Here is a 10,462-nt window from a genome sequence, read left to right on the forward strand (position 1 = left end):
CCCTGTGGGAAACTGTTGGCATCACGTTGTAAAGCTGAACATCCCCTATGAGCCGGCATATCCACTCCCGGATACACACCTTGAGAAACAAAAAACTACATGGTAGCACCGTTTGTAGTGGTAGTAATAGTAATCATAACCATAATAGCAATAATAGAAACCTGAATGCCATGAAATTGTCCTTTTATAATAGAAAGGTACGTGAATTGTGGGTTATTCCTCTAATGAACGCTGTGCAGAAGAATGAACAGGAGTGACACCTGTTAGCATGGACTGTTCTCACAATGATGATGTTGAGGGAAAAGGCAAGTCAGTAAACACGTACAGTTTGATCCATTGTATACATACCGTGAACTCAAGAAAAAGGAAGTACTACGCTATTTGGGGATACAAACCACCACTAAGTAGTGGTAAAAGTATAAGGATGGGAGAATGAATGATTAAAAAGATAATAGTTAATGCAGAGGAGGGTTAAGTGCATAGGTTTACACTTATTTATTTTTGAGAAACAGAGTGAACAAAGCGTGAGCGGGGGAGGGGCAGAGAGAGAAGGAGACACGGAATCTGAAGTAGCCTCCAGGCTCTGAGCAAGCGGTCAGCACGGAGCCTGATGCAGGGCTCGAACCCACAAACTGAGATCATGACCTGAGCTGAAGTCGGAAGCTCAACCGACTGAGCCGCCCAGGAGCCCCTATTATAACTCTTTATCTTTATTCACTCATATATATATATATATTTATTCACTCATATATATATTATGAATAATCTTTATTCACTCATATATATATTTATTCACTCATATATATATAATATATATATTATATATATTCACTCATATATATATATTTATTCACTCATATATATATATTTTTTTCACTCATATATATATATGATGAGATATATGATATATATCATATATATCATGATATATATCATATATAATAATATATGATTATTACACATATTATATATATATTTCACAACAAATATATATACAATATATTTCACAACAAAAAATTTAAACATTTACAATTCTGCAAAGTGCATATTTGGGCATTATTTACAAACATGCATCTCAAAGCTTTTTCATAAATCAGAAGCCACCTTCAAAAGCAAGAATAACATTAACTGTAGAGAATCTTCTTCATTTGCTGGTATTTGCCTGATGATTCTAGAATTCCTGGATAAGTACCTAAAATTTTCAAAAATAATGAAGCTTATTCTATCACTTCGCTTCTAGTCAGATATTACTACGTAATAATTATTTAAAGCCTCATCCTTTAAACATTTATGTGTGCTTTATAGTATGTGTACGCGTAAACTAGCACTGAGATCTCATTTGTCCACCAAAACAATACTAAATTGAGGAGGCATGCCCCCCAAACGCCTCACTGGTTGGGCAATTAAAACATTTAGAGACCACTGCTCAGGAAACAGGCAGTGTTTCTCTCACTGGAGGCAGCTAAGGGTCTCCTGTGCACCTGTTTCAAATGCCACCTCCTGGACATAACCTCCGGGATTCTGATTCAGTTAGTATGAAGAGAGACCCCGGAACATGTAGTTTGAATCCGCACTGCGGGCTTTTCTAATGGAAGCGGCTCGCCCGCCACAATTTTGCTGTACGTTGACACAACAGGCAAGCCACATCTTTAGAGAGCTGTGTCCCCAGACTGTGCAGAACTGCTTTTACCGAACTGAACCTCGGCGTGATGCCACTGACTTGCACGGAGGGGCTCCTTAAGCAAGAAATGGCCCCTTTCACCTCGTGCCAGTACCTGGAATGAAGCTGTAATTGACGGGATAAGGCGTGTAGAGGGAGATCGCGGAGCCTAGTACAGAGTGTGTTTTCAATAAATGGTGGCTGCTGCTTGTTATAATTCTGTTTTATGTATTAATTCTTCTGATGAGAGCACTTAGGGGCAAGTTCTTTTAGTCTAGAAGAATTGCGCTATTCTTTATAGCACAGCAATTTGGCAGTGTGGTTCTTAGTTCAATTTATTTTGATACTCGGTTTAAATGGCTGTCAGAGCTGACAAAATGTACCTCCCGCAGATATGTAGATCTCAACAGAGGAAGTGAATCATTGGTTGGACTTAATGATTATACCTATTTTTTCTGCCTCATTGACCAGTTATTCTAAGCAGTTTGGTTTTTCTTTTTTTTAAAATAGACACTCAATTAAGTGACTTTTGCATTGTTTTCTAGGGAGCTTGGAACCAAATTAGTGACTCGTATCACCTAGGTAGACTTTCATCGTGTGCAAAAAAGCATCTCATTTTTCATACTGTTTTATATTCTAACCCTTTTTTTCTCACCTACTTCTTTTTTTAAAGTTTACTTATTTTCAGAGAGAGAGAGAGAGAGAGCGAGAGAGCGTGTGAGCATGAGCAGGGGAGGGGCAGAGAGAGAGGGAGAAAGAGAGGATCCCAAGCAGGCTCCACACTGTCACCACAGAGCCCAACTCGGGACTTGAACCCATGAGCAGCGAGATTATGACCTGAGCCGAAGCTGGATGCTCGATCTACTGAGCCACCCAGGTGCCCCTCACCAACTTCTAAATAATGCTACTTTTGGGTTATTTCGTCGGAAGAGGAAGAGAGGAAAGAGAGCGTGAGGGGGAACGTGGCTGAGAGCAGACATGAGCAGACAGGAGGGACCGAAGTGTCTCAGTCAAACTCCAGCTCGTACATGCCCCTGTTGCGATAATCAGAAATCGGGGTCAGATGCCCCATCCCTGTGATAGTCCCCCATGGGCGTTTCACTCTCTGATGGATATTTATCCGCAAATTCTCTATTCATCACATAAATGTTACCAAATTAATAACCACTGTTGTGGAGAATTACCTGTTATTTTTGCTTATAAAGTGGTCTCCATTGCTTCGTAAAAGCTTTCGAGACGCATCTTTTCAGTTGGGGAAAGTGTCCAAGCGTTCAAAGAGGAGCAGTCCTTACCCCGTTTCTCTTGGGTTCTTCTTGCGAACTTAGAAAAACTAATTTTAATTAATCTTTAAATTTTCACTGCTTGAATTTTCGTAGGCTAAACTAATTGTTACCATTCCAACTAGTCTTAAGAGAACTTGGTGAGGATCACGGTTTTGAAAAGAAGTTTCTATTTTTACTTGCTGGTTCAGAGCACATTGTCATCTTCCATTTCTACCTGCTGGTAACATTTAGCCAAAAATATCCAAGAACAGTAATAATGGGTCTGAAATGACTGTGTTTACCTAATTTTTAATAAATGAAAGCTACCCATTTTCTTTTTACCAATGCTTCACTGTTTTTAATGGCTTTTAATTTCTCACGCTTTTTTGGAAAGCTTGCATGCTTAATCATTTTCCTTTTTAAATTTTTTTTTTTTTTTAATTTTAGAGAGAGCGTGCCCGTGAGTGGAGCAGGGGCACAGGGTGAGAGAATCCCAAGCAGGCTTCATGCTCCCCACGGAACCCATCACGGGGGCTTGATCCCATGACCCTGGGACCATGACCGGAACCAAAATCAAGAGTCAGACCCCCAACTGATGGAGTCACCCAGGCGCCCCAATCATTTTCCTTTTTAAATAGTACTTCAGCATCCAGAAACACCAGCAAGCTTTTTGGGAGAATATTCCCCAAAGAGATATCTGTATGAGTGCTTTTACAGTAAGTGGCCTAGTATTTTTAAGATGTTAACAACTTCACTGATTTGGTCTCCCCTCAGGTTGCAGTTAAAATTAGCCGGGGGAAAAAATGACTCATACACTTTACAGGGCAGACGAGTAGTATTGGAGAATGGTGGACGAGTAAAACGGGTTTTGAGGTAATTAATGGTATGAGCCGTCCTTGACAATGAAAAGGAGTGTTATGCTACAAGAAGAAATGTATTCTTATACCCTCTTAATAATCGGTAAGGTCAGGAAGGAAAGAGAACTAGTAAAAGCCAGTTTTACTGGCGTTCGCATAAAGGCAATTCTCTACCAGCTTCTCTCAGGCACGTCCACCATACAAGGTTAATTGATGACCTTGATGGTAAAGATCAGAAAAAACCCTACTGTGTGCTCACTGTATACAAAGCCGCACGTGAAGTGACTCAGACTGGTCACTTCACTAAACACTCTGAACAACCACAGGGGATAATTGTATTATCCCTATTTTCTAGAATCTATAGGTTCTCAGAAAGATTAAATGAGTTGCCTAAGATCTTCTCGTACTCGACACAGCTGGCCACTCGGTCCCACTTCAAATACCCCCTTTCCTGGCTACAGTCATACTTCCTCTTGACTTTTCCTCGGCGTCTTCTGGGCTATTCCTCAGTTTCCTCTGGTGATTTCCTCCCTCCCTTCCTCCCCTCGAAATGTTGACCCTGTAGATTCTCAGGCCCCTTGAGATTGAGGCTCTTTTATTCTCTCTCCATTCTGTCTGAAATTTAAAATGCCATCTAAATGTATATGATTCCTATATCTGTTTCATCACCACCCCAGACTAGTCTGACGAGTTCCTGTCATAGATCTTACTGCCTACTCGACACCTTTACTTGGATCTCTTACAGACAGCTCACGCGCATCATGTACAAAACTCAACACTTGATTTCTCCCTGAGACTATTTCTCACGAGGTTTCTCCGTCTCGGTGAATGACATCATCATCCACCCAGCTGTACACGCCAGAAGCCTTTTTTTATTTCTATCTTCCTCCCGCCTTCAAATCCAACATATGACCTCGTGTCATGGCCTGTGCCTCTCAAATGGAGCTCAACGCCCTCCATTTCTTTTCACATCCTTGGTCCTTAGGCTTTTGCCAACACTCCAGCCCCGCACTAATACTCTTATGTGTCCTGCTCCCTCCTCTCTCCAAATCCATTCTCCATATAGTATTTGGAATTTTTTTTAAGGCAGGGAGGGGCACAGGGAGAGAGAGAGAGAGAGAGAGAGTCTCAAGCAGGCTCCACACCCAACGCCAAGACTGATGCAAGCTTACGACTGTGAGACTAAGCCAAAATCAAGAGTCGAACACTCGACCGAGCCACCCAGGCATGGTCTTTGGAATTATTTTTAAAATGTAAAGGGGGGGAGGTGGTGATAAATAGGCAGAGCCCGGAGGACTTTTAGGATTAGAGGGTTTTCTATACGATACTCTAGCGGTGGGTACATGCTTCAAATCTGCCCCTTGTCAAAGCCCATCGGATGTACAGCACCAAGATCGAGCCCTAATGTGAACTATGGATTCCGGGTGACGTGTTACCGTAGGGTCATGGATTGTAACAAACGAACCACTCTGGTGGGGGACACTGATAGTGGGGAGGCTGGGCAAGTGTGTGGGCAGGGGGTATTTGGGAAATCTGTGCACCTGCCACTCAGTTTTGCTGTGAACCTAAAACCGCTCTAAAAATATTATTTAAAGGATAAATTGGATGATACCACTCTCCCTGCTTACAATCTTCTAGTGGCTTACAACTTGCCTCCGAAATAAAATCCAGATGCCTTTTTGTGGCTGCCAAGACCCCTACCTTTCTCTCCAACCCCAGCTATGCCAGCCTCGAACCTTCCACCCATGCTGGCGTCTCCTCTCTGTGAACAAACCCCTCTCGTGTCTTGGAGTTTGCCTTTCCTCCAGCCTCTCTCTGCAATGCCTCTTGGGACATCCCCTCCTTCATCCTTCCTTGTTTCCTCCTTTTTTCTCAAATCTCAACTGAAGATTGATGCTGTCTCAGAGGGCTTTCCTGACCCCTGTATCGAAATGAGAGCTCCGCCCCCATGTTTTCTTGTAACCTCCTATCCGTTTTCTTCACAGGACTTTCTTCCATTGCAAATTCTATCTTCATCCGTTTGCCTGTTTATTATTGCTCTGTCCCACTGAACTGTAAATTCCATTGAGGGCAGGGACTGGATCTGTTTTCAGTTACCACCGTAGACCTGAGGTCTTGTACGAAGTAGGCAAGCGGTAAATGTTTGACGAACGAACGAACGCGTGAATGTACATCTGGCTAGTAAGCGGTGCAGGCAGGATTCAAACCCAGAATCTGACTCTGGAATCTGTGTTGTGACCTCTAATGCTATGAGTAAAAGTAATTCGTCTTTGGTGGAATTGTAGTGTGAAGTTAATTTTAGTATAAAATCTAAAATTCTTTTAAAATGCAATAATCCATATGCTAACCCTTCCGTGACAAGAGAGTCATGCTTGATTGGCCTGTGCCCTGCAAATAAACAGTGAGGCTGGATAACATCAAGGCCATATTTGGCGTTTTGCTTATTACTGAGATGCCCAGACAAGGTCCCCTGCAATGATTCTATCAACTCTATTTAAAGTTTTCTGTGAAAGCACATCAAATGACTTTGGGAAAGTTACTTAACCGGTTTCGACCGTTCGTTCTTCACCTACAAGATGGGGAAAGAGCTATTTCATGGGATCATTTAGGTGGACTGAAGGAAATCAGAGATGAAAAGTCCTCACGGTGGGGTTAGTCTACGGCGGGCAGGTAGTAAATGTAGGACTCTCTCTCTCTCTTTTTTAAAGTCTTAATTCTTCAGTTGACTGAAAAACTCTAATCATTAGGGCTAACTAACCAGGGATCCTTTTTAAAACTATTTCTAAGTTCCGACATGGTTCGGAGTTGCTGGAGTAACATGCCAAGTCCTCAGAAACTAATGATACAGGGAGAGGTAGGAAGGAGGCTTGCCCACGCAGGGGACCTTTGATATCTGCAGGCAGGTTCCGGGTCCGGACAGACCGCATTCTAAATCCATACTGAGTTCAGAGTCTATGTGACCGGCAGCTCCAGCCCCAGTTTGAAGTCCGTACCATTCCAAGAATTTGTGTTTGGTTCCTGAGTTTACATTTCCCCGCCATGTACATTTCCCAAGGCGCAGCTTTGAGGAATGTACGAGAAAAATAGGGAAACTTACCTGTTCTTTTCTCAGTTAACTTTTCAAGAGAAGTTTGATTCGGCTCATTGATTCTGCCTTGAACAACAACACCACAAAGTGAGACAAACACTGGTATTTAGGGATGGGAAATTTTCCTTCTTTCTTTTTTTTCTATCGTCTCACAGGACTTTGCTCTCCAGGATTTGCCAAGTCCTCTATTTCATGTGCTTAATGAAAGTCTTGGGTCCCACTTCTCTTGAGATCGATTTGAGAGGATCATAATGCTTTCCTAACAAAAAATGTCAGAATTTCTTTTCTGCCTCTCAGGCTTTGGATGTTATCGTGACAAAACTGGACAAGCTGGCGGAGGAAGCCACAGAATTTTTAGAGAATCTGGAAGTGTTAAAAAATGGAATTGAATGGATTTAAAAATTTTTAATGTGTAATTGAAGTATAGTTGACATGTACTATGAAATCAGTTTCGGGTGTAAAACATAGTGACTCAACAATTCTACATCTCATGAAATGCTCCCTACAGGTAGTGCATTACAGTATCATTGGCTACATTCCCTATGCTGTACTTTTCATCCTCGCAACGTATTTATTTTATAACTGCAAGTTTGTACCTCTTAACCCCCTTCACCTATTTTGCCCATCCCCCCGCCCCCTTCCCCGCCTTGGCAACCACCAGTTTGTTCTCTACACTTATGAGTCTGTTTCTCTGTTGTAATTGTTGCTGTTTGGTCCTGCGTTTTGCTTTTCAGATTCCACACACCAGGGAGATCGGATGATACCTGTCTTTTTCTGCCTGATTTCACTTAGCATAATATCCTCTAGGTCCATCCAGGTTGTTGCAAATGGCAGGGTCTCGTTCTTTTAATGGCTGAGTAACATTCCACCACATATATATCACTCTTCCTTATCCATTCATCTATGGACGGACACTTGGGCTGCCTCCATATCTCAGCTGTTGTAAATAATGCTGCCATACAGATAGGGGTGCGACATATCTTTCCAAATTGGTGCTTCCGTTTTCCTCAGGGACATACCTAGAACTGAAATGACCTAATCGTATGGTACTTCTATTTGTAGTTTTCTTGAGGACATTTTATACTGCTTTCCACGGTGGCACAATAGATTCCTAGTGCCTTCTGACTCCAGGACAATTAAATAGACCACTTGCTAAATACTCTTTTTGGAGGAGAAAAACTTAGAGCTAAGTACTACAGATTTTAAGATTTATCATAAAGGTATTATTTCCTTACAAGTCACTCTGAGGCTTTAGCCTGCTGGACATACACGCCCACTGTAAAATTAATGAAGCCTCACCTGCCTTTGTTGACTGGAACTTGGTCAAAGGGAATGGCCAGGGAAATTGTTTTATAACATCCTAGGGCAAAATTATTGGTGCTTCTGATGTCTCTTCTGGATTGGCTTTACGATTTGTTTACTTACCGTTCAAGGTAATCAGTTCCATTTTTTAATTTCTAAAATCAGGTAAGTTTATTCCAAGGGCAATTGTATCGAGACACTTTGTACTTTTCTTCACATCAGTTTAGTGTCCGCGAGGAACATTTTATTACAGTCAAACTCTCTTCTTCAGGGCAATCCTGTCTTTTACATTTCATTTTTTGGTTCTGGGCTCCATTCGATTTTTACTCACAGAATTAAATCTGAGGGAGTCATCGTTCTGCTTTTTATAGTGTTTCTAAGTATCTCAGAAAGACAAGATCATTCTCTCCTACCTTTTAATAAAATCTACTGAGGGGTTTTAGTAAAAGTGAACGTTCCTTTTTTGACATTTTTGGAAAGGGAAGAAATACTTTCGATGCCACCTGCTCAGTCTGGCTCCCTCCGGCTCCCAGGAGAAGTCAGGGCCAGCCCCGGCCCCCATGTGCTCACTGCCTCCTTCACTGGCGCTTTGTTAACGCACCAGAAGGAAACGTTTCCTGTCTTGACTTCACAAGGCTGAAAGGTTCTGCTAGTCTCGTTTTTCCAAGCCTGTACACCCTTCTGGTGAGAGGGAAAACCCCAGAATGGGATTGGAATAGACAATGCAGGGACCGGTGAAAATGCATCCATTGACAATTGTTTGCACCGATAAAACAGCCCCAGGAGGACTTTGTCAGTGATCAGTGACTCCGGTTCAGGTTTTGGGGTGGCATTTAAAGAACCCACTTCTAAGATTAGCCTCGAAGAGAAGGAATTTTGTTGTTTTTGTTGTTTCTGTAACAGAGCACTGCAGAATGATACTTTTTGGTAGAAGACTTAGAATTTACACCCACACATCTTGTGACATTTTATTATAAAATTAAAAAAAATCACCATCCAATTTTAAGCTCGATAGTTGCATCCTCCCATCAAAATATAGAAAACTCAAAAGCAGAGGAAATAGAAATAGCACTGATATGGCTGTGACACACTGATGTAGCTGTGAGGTCCTTCGGTTTCTATGAGTCGTGGGTGCCTCTTTGGAGGGCTACCAGGAAAGTTGAGTTTTGATGAATCTGTGTTTCTCGAGTATAATGCCTAGAAATACAACGAGGTCTTCACATGTTATGACTGTTGGAAACTGCTTTTCCTAAAATAAAAAGTATTTAGGCTAAAATTAACCAACTCAGGAAACAAGAGATGTTGGCAGGGATGCAGAGAAAAAGGATCCCTTTTGCACTGCTGGTGGGAATGCAAACTGGTGCAGCTACTCTGGAAAACAGTATGGAGGTTCCTCAAAAAATTAAAAATAGAACTACCCTACGACCCAGCAATTGCACTACTAGGTGTTTATCCAAAGGATACAAGAGTGCTGATTCGAAGGGGCACATGCACTCCAATGTTTATAGCACTACCAACAGTAGCCAAACTGTGGAAAGAGCCCAAATCTTTCCATATCAACTGATGAATGGATAAAGAAGATGTGGTGTGTATATACACACGCATACACACACACACACACACACACACACACACACACACACGCACACGGTGGAATATTGGCGATCAAAAAGAATGAAAACTTGCCATTTGTAACAATGTGGATGGAACTAGAATGTATTATGCTAAGCGAACTAAGTCAATCAGAGAAAAATAAGTATCATGTGATTTCAGTCACATGTGGAATTTAAGAAACAAAACAGATGAACATAGGAGAAAGGAAGGAAAAATAAGACAAAAACAGAGAGGGAGGCAAAACTATAAGAGACTCTTAAATACAGAGAACAAGCTGAGGGTTGCCAGCAGGGTGCTGGGTGAGGGGGATGGGCTAAATGGGTGATGGGCATTAAGGAGGGCACTTGTTGGGATGAACACTGGGTGTTCTACGTAAGTGATGAATCACAGAATTCTACTTCTGAAACAATTATTACACTATATGTTAACTAACTTGGATTTAAATAAAGTTAAAAAAAAATATTAAAAACAAAACAGAAATATTTAGACTTGTATGATGATGTGTTTCCCTATGATTTAGGCAGCCTGGGCTTTCCGGACAATTTGCTTAAATAGCGTGCATTTAAACTGATCACAATCGTTGAGTAAATGGTTCACTGTGGTCCACAGGTAGGATTCCCCTCCCTCTGTTGACTTGGTTCTTGGATTCCACTTACCTACTGAAATTAATTGCTTATGA

The sequence above is a fragment of the Panthera onca genome, chromosome D1, assembly GCF_046562875.1.
Source record: "Panthera onca isolate mPanOnc1 chromosome D1, mPanOnc1 haplotype 2, whole genome shotgun sequence".
Lineage (NCBI taxonomy): Eukaryota > Metazoa > Chordata > Mammalia > Carnivora > Felidae > Panthera > Panthera onca.